At 40.0% G+C, this 10,078-nt stretch overlaps 1 non-coding gene across 1 annotated transcript; it reads left to right on the forward strand.

The window, feature by feature from the left end:
- The first annotated feature begins 9,745 nt into the window (after positions 1-9,745).
- Positions 9,746-9,853, forward strand: LOC148562462 (small nucleolar RNA R71). The gene has a single exon (XR_015887399.1). It is a non-coding gene; the product is annotated as a small nucleolar RNA R71 (small nucleolar RNA).
- The last annotated feature ends 225 nt before the right edge of the window (positions 9,854-10,078 follow it).

The raw sequence follows: 10,078 nt of genomic DNA on the forward strand, positions 1-10,078 counted from the left end.
GAGCATATCTATGTATAGGCACTCGAGTGGTACATCATATCAAATTACTTCATGTCCGAATTCAGAAACCATTTACTTAGATTGTACTTCGAGACATATCCAGCATCAATGTCCCTTGCGTAGAAAGGCAACAATGGGGCGCATCCATGCTAACAAAAAGTTTTTCACATCGCGCACTTCTCCAATTTAACATACAACATTTGATCACAGAATGCCGATGCTAACACGACCCTCCGTTACTTTAAATCTTGGTGGGTTTAGCTTTTAATTAATTTAAGAAGGACCATTAAAAGCCTCAGTGCATTAGTGATAAACCATATTTTATGATGATTGATGCACGATATTTTGTCGGTATAGAATTTTACCAATAAATTTTGTCGTGAGTATAGTCTAAACCAATAAGCTATAACACATCAAACTTAGAAAATGTGTCACCACAATTCAAAATCAATAACCGAGAGTAGAATCCCGGGTCGTTCTCCCTAGGAGTTGCCCTAAGATGCACATCATTGGTTAAGAGTTCTCTTGGTAGTTTGAAGTTGAGTACAAGAAAGGTAAATGAACATGAATTAAAGCAATGAGCAATTAACAATTGAACTAAGGAAAACAAGAACTTAAACTAGCAAGTGAATGACAATCAATCAATGTAAAATCCTTGGCTAGGGGTGAGAATTAGAATTCTTATCCTGATTGTCTCCATCAATTGTGATAACAATTGGTTATTGCTCCACTTAGTTAACCTCTAACTATGAAGGAAAGTCAAGTGGAGATAATCAATTTGAGTCCACAAGTCCTAGTCAAATCCTAAGGAGAGACTAGAGTTAGTGTCATTCAAATCAATTAGCAATTTTCAATTATCAATCAACAAAAGGCTTTGACAATTCAAGTGTCTCCAATTACCCAACCCCCAAGCCAAGAGTGAAAATCTACTCCATAACCATAATTGACATTTTCTCAAACACTTGGTGAACAAGAATGAAAGGCATTGTGAAATTGAGAAGAGAATTCAAAATTAGAGCTATCTACTACAAGTAATCAACAACAATAAAGCAATTAACAACAATGAACATGAAATTCCTCAATGCATTAATAGAAATCAATGTGAACAAGATCCAAATCCTAGATCCAAAATAACTAGAGTAAGATGAATACTAAATTGAGAGTAGAAGAATGAGATCTACAAGTTGAAGCAATATAAAATCGAAACTAAAACAAATCTAACCAAAGGATCCAAGTGAAATTAAAATTGAGAAAGCCAAAACCTAGAGAGAAGTTAGAGTTTCTCTCCCTAGAACCATCAACTCCCAAAAACTAGCTAGAAAATTGCCTAATGTGTGAATGCCCCTTTCTTCCTTGGTCCCTTGGGTCTTTTCCCTCCAGAATTCTGCTCAAATTGGGCCTGGAGCTCTTCAGAAATCGCCAGTCACGATTTCACTAATGAAGTCACGTGCCGAGCGTCACGTGTGCGCGTGGTACACGCGTATGCGTCGTCTGGGTTTTTGCGAGCCACGCGTACACGTCAAGTGCGCGTACACGTCGATGAGATTTTTGCCCATCCACGCGGATGCGTCAACTTTGTGCGCCAATCCCAAATCCAAGCTCCCACACGTGCGCGCCGGCCACGCATGCGCGTCGATGCCAATGCTCCAAAGCTCCATTTTTCATGCTCCTTCCACTTATGCATGCTTCCTTCCTCTCTTCTAGACCATTCTTGCCCCTATAAACTTTGAAATCACTTAACAAACAAATCACGACATCGAATGGTAATAGAGGGAGATAAAATATAGAATATTCAAGGCCTAAAAAGCATGTTTTCAATCATCAAGCAAAACTAGGAAAGAGACACAAAACTACACATTTTATATGGATAAGTGTGATAGAATATTGATAAAACTCCCCAAATTCTACACAAAATAAACCCTAAAATTAGAGTTTATCAATGAATTTTGGGTTGAAATGAGTGTATTATCAACTTATATTGCACTTATTCATTGAAAATACCTAGTTTTGTGAATTTCTCCTAATTGTGCTTAATGGTAAAAAACATGCTTTTTATGCTTGAAAATTGCTAAATTTAATTCATTGTTATCCCATTCGATGTCTTGATGTGTTGGTTTGAGTGATTGAAGGTTTACAAGGAAAAAATGGCTTGAAAAAATGGAGAAAAAGTATGCAAAAGTGGAGAATTCATGAAGAAATAAAGATTGGAGATTTTCATAGTTGTGCATACGCATGGGTCATGCGTACGCATCATTCACAATTCGCGGTTACGCATGGTAGATGTGACGTATGACCCCAATCTCGTGTCTCACTTAAAATGGTACGTGACTCGCAATTTCTGGCCCAATTTTGGCTCAATACAACTCATTTCTGAAGCATTTAAAGGTACGACTCAAGGGAGATCAACCAAGTAGAGTAAGAAGAGTGTAGGAAGTAGTGTATCAAGTAGAGTAAAAGGTAGTGTAGCAAGTAGTGTAGAACCATGTTTTAGGCTAATTTGGATTTTATGGTTTTTAGTTTAGTTTCTTTTTAGTTCTAGAATTTAATCTTGTTTCAAATTAGTTTTCTTTAATTTTTATTGTTCTAGCATCTTAGTTTGTTTAGTTTTACTTGTTAGTTCTTTTATTTTGTCAATTTTAGTTTATGAACACTTGTTTGAATTTCATTTTCCTTTAATACGATTCTATGTTTTCATGTTTATTGTTGCTTATTTAGATTGTGGTTATTGCTTTCTTTTTTTGGTAGTTATATATTTTATAATTCTTGCAATTTATCATGTTTTCCTTATGTATTCTAAGTGTTTGTTCAAATTCCTTCTTTACTTTTAGAGTAGAATTTTGTATTCTTGGCTTGGAATTGAGGACTTAGGTGACCTTGAGTCATTGATGTTCAATATTGATTGGTAAGTTAGGGTTGTTAGTTGGTTTTATTTCCACTGACGCTAATCTTTTAGTAAGTCTAATTAGTAAGTTGGCTAGGACTTGTGGATTAAGATCAATTATGCCTATTTGACTTTCTTCCGATGTTTAGGGATGACGAAGTGGGATTAACTCTTATTAATTACTATGTTTGTGGTCAATGACTTGGATAGAAAATTTTAACTCTCAATCCTTGCCAAGATGTCTTTTAGCACTTGAATTTCTTTGTTTGCTCTCTATTTTCTTGTCATTTAATTTCTTATCTTTTGCATTTCTGGTACGCAGAATCGTGATTACACTTTAATTATGTAAAATTTATCGCTCTTTCTTTCCCTGGTAATGGCGCCAAAAACATGATGCCAAGACCATGGTTCACAACTCCGTGTAACTAACCAGCAAGTGCACTGGGTCGTCCAAGTAATACCTTACGTGAGTAAGGGTCGAATCCCACGGAGATTGTTGGTATGAAGCAAGCTATGGTCACCTTGCAAATCTTAGTTAGGCAGATATAAATTGATAATGGTGTTTTCGAATAATAATTAATAGAATAGGGATAGAAATACTTATGTAATTCATTGGTGAGAATTTCAGATAAGCGAATGGAGATGCTTTTCGTTCCTCTGAACCTCTGCTTTCCTGCTATCTTCATCCAGTCAGTCTTACTCCTTTCCATGGCTGGCTTTATGTGATACATCACCACTGTCAATGGCTACTTTCGGTCATCTCTCGGGAAAATGATCCAATGCCCTGTCACGGCACGGCTAATCGTCTGGACTCTGGAGGCATCACCCTTGTCAATGGCTTCATCTTATCCTCTCAGTGAAAATGGTCAATGCACCCTGTCACGGCACGGCTATTCATCTGTCGGTTCTCGATCATGCTGGAATAGGATTTACTATCCTTTTGCGTCTGTCACTAACGCCCTGCAATCGCGAGTTTGGAGCTCGTCACAGTCATTCAATCATTGAATCCTACTCGGAATACCACAGACAAGGTTTAGACCTTCAGGATTCTCTTGAATGCCGCCATCATTCTAGCTTACGCCACGAAGATTCTGATTAAGAGATCTAAGAGATACTCATTCAGTCGACGGTAGAACGGAAGTGGTTGTCAGGCACGTGTTCATAGGGAATGATGATGATTGTCACGTTCATCACATTCAGATTGAAGTACGAATGGGTATCTTAGAAGCGAAACAAGATGAATTGAATAGAAAACAGTAGTACTTTGCATTAATCTTCGAGGAACAGCAGAGCTCCACACCTTAATCTATGGAGTGTAGAAACTCTACCGTTAAAAATACATAAGTGAAAGGTCCAGGCATGGCTGAATGGCCAGCCCCTCTGATCTAAGAACCAGGCGTCCAAAGATGTCAAATACAATAGTGAAATGTCCTATTTATAATAAACTAGCTACTAGGGTTTACAGAAGTAAGTAATTGATGCATAAATCCACTTCCGGGGCCCACTTGGTGTGTGCTTTGGCTGAGCTTGAGTTTTGCACGTGTAGAGGTCCTTTCTGGAGTTGAACGCCAGCTTTTGTGCCAGTTTGGGCGTTCAACTCTGGTTTTGGCTCCTTTTCTGGCGCTGGACGCCAGATTTGGGTAGAAAGCTGGCGTTGAACGCCAGTTTATGTCGTCTATTCTTGGCCAAAGTATGGACTATTATATATTGCTGGAAAGCCCTGGATGTCTACTTTACAACGCAATTGGAAGCGTGCCATTTCGAGTTCTGTAGCTCCAGAAAATCTACTTTGAGTGCAGGGAGGTCAGAATCCAACAGCATCAGCAGTCCTTCTTCAACCTCTGAATCTGATTTCTGCTCAAGTCCCTCAATTTCAGCCAGAAAATACCTAAAATTACAGAAAAACACACAAACTCATAGTAAAGTACAGAAATGTGAATTTAACATAAAAACTAATGAAAACATCCCTAAAAGTAACTAGATCCTACTAAAAACATACTAAAAACAATGTCAAAAAGCGTATAAATTATCCGCTCATCACAACACCAAACTTAAATTGTTGCTTGTCCCCAAGCAACTGAAAATCAAATAGGATAAAAAGAAGAGAATATACTATAAATTTCAAACTATCAATGAAACATAGCTTTAATCAAATGAGCGGGACTTATAGCTTTTTGCCTCTTGAATAGTTTTGGCATCTCACTTTATCCATTGAGGTTCAGAATGATTGGCATCTATAGGAACTCAGAGTTCAGATGGTGTTATTGATTCTCCTAGTTCAGTATGATGATTCTTGAACACAGCTTCTTTATGAGTCTTGGCCGTGGCCCTAAGCACTTTGTTTTCCAGTATTACCACCAGATACATAAATGCCACAGACACATAATTGGGTGAACCTTTTCAGATTGTGACTCAGCTTTGCTAAAGTCCCCAATTAGAGGTGTCCAGGGTTCTTAAGCACACTCTTTTTTTTGCTTTGGACCTTGACTTTAACCGCTCAGTCTCAAGTTTTCACTTGACACTTACACGCCACAAGCACATGGTTAGGGACAGCTTGGTTTAGCCGCTTAGACCAGGATTTTATTCCTTTTAGGCCCTCCTATCCACTGATGCTCAAAGCCTTGGGATCCTTTTTATTGCCCTTTCCTTTTGGTTTTAAGGGTTATTGGCTTTTTGCTCTTGCCTCTTGGTTTTAAGAGCTTTTGGCTTTTTCTGCTTGCTTTTCTTTCTATTATTTTTTTTCTGCAAGCTTTGTTCTTTGTTGCTTTTTCTTGCTTCAAGAATCATTTTTATGATTTTTCAGATTATCAAATAACATGTCTCCTAGTCATCATCCTTTCAAGAGCCAACATATTTAACATTCTTAAACAACAACTTCAAAAGACATATGCACTGTTCAAGCATTCATTCAGAAAACAAGAAGCATTGTCACCACATCAATATAATTAAACTAAGTTCAAGGATAAATTCGAAAGTCATGTACTTCTTGTTCTTTTGAATTAAAACATTTTTTCATTTAAGAGAGGTGATGGATTCATAGGACATTTATAACTTTAAGACAAAGTTACTAACTACTAATGATCATGTAATGAAGACACAAACATAGATAAACACATAACATAGAAAACGAAAAACAGAGAAAGTAAGAACAAGGAATGAATCCACCTTAGTGATGGTGGCGTTTCCTTCTTGAGGAACCAATGATGTCCTTGAGTTCTTCTATGTCTCTTCCTTGTCTTTGTTGCTCCTCCCTCATTGCTTTTTGATCTTCTCTTATTTCATGGAGCATGATGGAGTGCTCTTGATGTTCCACCCTTAGTTGTCCCATATTGGAACTCAATTCTCCTAGGGAGGTGTTGATTTGCTCCCAATAGTTTTGTGGAGGAAAGTGCATTTGAGGCATTTCCGGGATCTCATGGTGATGAGCTTCATACGCCTCTTGAGCTCCATGAATAGGCTCTCTTGCTTGCTCCATCTTCTTCTTGGTGATGGGCTTGTCCTCTTTAATGAGGATATCTCCCTCTATGTCAATCCCAGCCGAATTGCATAGGTGGCAAATGAGGTGGGGAAAAGCTAACCTTGCCATAGTGGAAGACTTGTCAGCCACCTTGTAGAGTTCTTGAGGTATAATCTCATGAACTTCCACCTCTTCTCCAATCATGATGCTATGGATCATGATGGCCCGGTCTATAGTGACTTCAGACCGGTTGCTAGTGGGAATGATTGAGCATTGAATGAACTCCAACCATCCTCTAGCTACAGGCTTGAGGTCCAATCTTCTTAGTTGAACCGGCTTGCTTTTGGAGTCAATCTTCCATTGAGCTCCTTCCACGCATATGTCCATAAGGACTTGGTCCAACCTTTGATTAAAGTTGACCCTTCTAGTGTAGGGGCGTTCATCTTCTTGCATCATGGGCAAGTTAAACGCCAACCTCACATTCTCCGGACTAAAATCTAAGTATTTCTCCCGAACCATTGTAACATAGTTCTTTGGATCCGGGTTCTTACTTTGATCATGGTTCTTGGTGATCCATGCATTAGCATAGAACTCTTGAACCATTAGGATGCCGACTTATTGGATGGGATTTGTTAGAACTTCCCAACCTCTTCTTTGAATTTCATGTCGGATTTCCGGATACTCATTTCTTTTGAGTTTGAAAGGGACCTTAGGGATCACCTTCTTCTTGGCCACAACATCATAGAAGTGGTCTTGATGGGCTTTGGAGATGAACATTTCCATCTCCCATGACTCGGATGTGGAAGCTTTTGTCTTCCCTTTCCCCTTTCTAGAGGATTCTCCGGTCTTAGGTGCCATCAATGGTAATGGAAAAACAAAAAGCTTATGCTTTTACCACACCAAACTTAGAATTTTGCTCGCCCTCGAGCAATAAAAGAAAGAATAGATGAAGAAGAAGAAGGAATGGAGGAGAGGGAGAGTGGGAAGTATTTCGGCCAAGAAGGGTGTAGAGGGGTGTGTTGTGTGAATTTGATGAAGAATGGAGGGCTTTATATAGGGAAGGGAGGGGGGAAAGGTTTCGGCCATATGGGTGGGTTTGGGTGGGAAATTGGTTTTGAATTTTGAAGGTAGGTGGAGTTTATGAGGTAGGTTTATGGGGAAGAGTGGATGGATGTGAGTGGTGAAGGGTTTTTGGGGAAGAGTGTTAATGGGGTTGTGTGAAAGAGAGTGGTGAGAAGAAGTGAGTGGAGGTAGGTGGGGATCCTGTGGGGTCCACAGATCTTGAGGTGTTCAAGGATTCATCCCTGCACCCATTAGGCATGTAAAAATGCCTTTGCACACAACTCTGGGCGTTCAGCGCCAGGTTGGTGGCCATTTTGGGCGTTCAATGCCCATTTGTGTGCCATTTCTGGCGTTGAATGCCAGAACCATGCCTGTTCTGGCGTTCAGCGCCCAGAAGCTGCCCATTTTGGGCGTTCAGCGCCAGAACCATGCTCTGTTCTGGCGCTGAACGCCAGACAGATGCTCCTCCAGGGTGTGATTTTTCTTCTGCTGTTTTTTATTCCGTTTTCAATTTTTATATTTATTTTGTGACTCCACATGATCATGAGCCTACAAAGACATATAACTAAGAAAAATATAGTTAGATAAATAAAAATTGGGTTGCCTCCCAACAAGTGCTTCTTTAATGTCAATAGCATGACAGTGGGCTCTCATGGAGCCTCACAGATGTGCAGAGCTTTGTTGAGACTCTCCAACACCAAACTTAGAGTTGGATATGGGAGTTCAACACCAAACTTAGAGTTTGGTTGTGGCCTCCCAACACTAAACTTAGAGTTTGACTGTGGGGGCTCTGGTTGACTCTGCTTTGAGAGAAGCTTTTTCTGCTTCCTCTCCATGGTTGCAGAGGGAGATCCTTGAGTTTTGAACACAAGGGAGTCCTCATTCCATTGAAGGACTATTTCACCTCCGTCAACATCAATCACAGCTCTTGCTGTGGCCAGAAAAGGTCTTCCTAGGATGATGGATTCATCCTCTTCCTTTCCAGTATCCAGGACTATGAAATCAGCAGGGATATAAAGGCCTTCAACCTTTACTAATACGTCCTCTACTTGTCCATACGCCTGTTTTCTTGAATTGTCTGTCATCTCTAGTGAGATTTTAGCAGCTTGCACCCCATAGATTTCCAGTTTCTCTATTACAGAGAGGGGCATGAGGTTTATCCCTGAACCGAGGTCACACAGAGCCTTAAAGATCATGGTGCCTATAGTACAAGGTATTATGAACTTTCCAGGATCCTGTCTCTTCTGAGGCAATGTCAGTTGATCCAGATCACTTAGTTCATTGATGAACAAGGGAGGTTCAACTTCCCAAGCATCAATGCCAAATAATTTGGCATTCAGCTTCATGATTGCACCAAGAAACTTGGCAGTTTGCTCTTCAGTAACATCCTCATTCTCTTCAGAAGAGGAATACTCATCAGAGCTCATGAAAGGCATAAGGAGGTTCAATGGAATCTCTATGGTCTCTAGATGAGCCTCAGAGTCCTTTGGTTCCTCAGAGGGAAGCTCCTTATTGATCACTGGACGTCCCAGGAGGTCTTCCTCCTTGGGATTCACGTCCTCTCCTCTCCTCACAGGTTCGGCCATGGTGCTTATGTCAATGGCCTTACACTCTCATTTTGGATTATCTTCTGTATTGCTTGGGAGAGTACTAGGAGGGATTTCAGTGATCCTTTTACTCAGCTGGCCCACTTGTGCTTCCAGATTTCTAATGAAAGATCTTGTTTCATTCATGAAACTTACAGTGGCCTTAGACAGATCAGAGACTAAATTTGATAAATTGGAAGTATTTTGTTCAGAGTTCTCTGTCTGTTGCTGAGTGGATGATGGAAAAGGCTTGCTATTGCTAAACCTGTTTCTTCCACCATTATTAAAGCCTTGTTGAGGCTTTTGATCCTTCCATGAGAAATTTGGATGATTTCTCCATGATGAGTTATAGGTGTTTCCATAAGGTTCACCTAAGTAATTTACCTCTGCTATTGCAGGGTTTTCAGGATCATAAGCTTCTACTTCAGAAGATGCCTCTTGAGTACTGTTGGATGCAGCTTGCATTCCATGCAGACTCTGAGAGATCATATTGACTTGCTGAGTCAATATTTTCTTCTGAGCCAATATGGCATTCAGAGTATCAACTTCAAGAACTCCCTTCTTCATAGGCGTCCCATTGCTCACAGGATTCCTTTCAGAAGTGTACATGAACTGGTTATTAGCAACCATGTCAATGAGTTCTTGAGCTTCTGCAGGCGTTTTCTTTAGGTGAATGGATCCACCTGCAGAAGTGTCCAGTGACATCTTTGATAGCTCAGATAAACCATCATAGAATATATCCAGGATGGTCCATTCTGAAAGCATGTCAGAAGGACACTTTTTGGTCAACTGTTTGTATCTTTCCCAAGCTTCATAGAGGGATTCACCTTCTTTCTGTCTGAAGGTTTGAACATCAGCTCTAAGCTTGCTCAGCTTTTGAGGAGGAAAGTACTTGGCTAAGAAAGTCGTGACCAGCTTATCCCAAGAGTTCAGGCTGTCTTTGGGTTGAGAATCCAACCATAATCTAGCTCTGTCTCTTACAGCAAAGGGGAAAAGCATGAGCCTGTAGACTTCAGGATCTACTCCATTAGTCTTAACAGTATCACATATCTGCAAGAATTCAGTTAAGAACTGAAAAGGATCTTCAGATGG

The sequence above is a fragment of the Arachis ipaensis genome, chromosome B6 (assembly GCF_059453495.1).
Source record: "Arachis ipaensis isolate K30076 ecotype BB chromosome B6, ASM5945349v1, whole genome shotgun sequence".
Classification (NCBI taxonomy): Eukaryota; Viridiplantae; Streptophyta; class Magnoliopsida; order Fabales; family Fabaceae; genus Arachis; species Arachis ipaensis.